The sequence below is a fragment of the Dendroctonus ponderosae genome, unplaced genomic scaffold, assembly GCF_020466585.1.
Source record: "Dendroctonus ponderosae isolate FM_Combo_2020 unplaced genomic scaffold, Dpon_F_20191213v2 Dpon_F_20191213_78, whole genome shotgun sequence".
In the NCBI taxonomy this organism is placed as follows: domain Eukaryota; kingdom Metazoa; phylum Arthropoda; class Insecta; order Coleoptera; family Curculionidae; genus Dendroctonus; species Dendroctonus ponderosae.
Window position 1 is genome coordinate 1 of NW_026018995.1, and position 332 is coordinate 332.

Sequence of the window (332 nt, forward strand, 5' to 3'; positions counted from 1 at the left end):
AGCTCTAGTTTGGGCGTGAGAATTTTTTGAAAATGACCCAACTTGAAAGCTCTGGTCAGGCGCGACTGTAGGTTTGATAATTCCGACAAAATCATTCTGCAGGCCGTTTAGATCGAAATTTGGGACACTTCCAGAGGTCCACCATAGTTACAACTGCACAAAATTTCAACTGTCTAGAAGCTCTAGTTTGGGCGTGAGAATTTTTTGAAAATGACTCAACTTGAAAGCTCTGGTCAGGCGCGACTGTAGGTTTGATAATTCCGACAAAATCATTCTGCAGGCCGTTTAGATCGAAATTTGAGACACTTGCAGAGGTCCACCGTAGTTAAAAC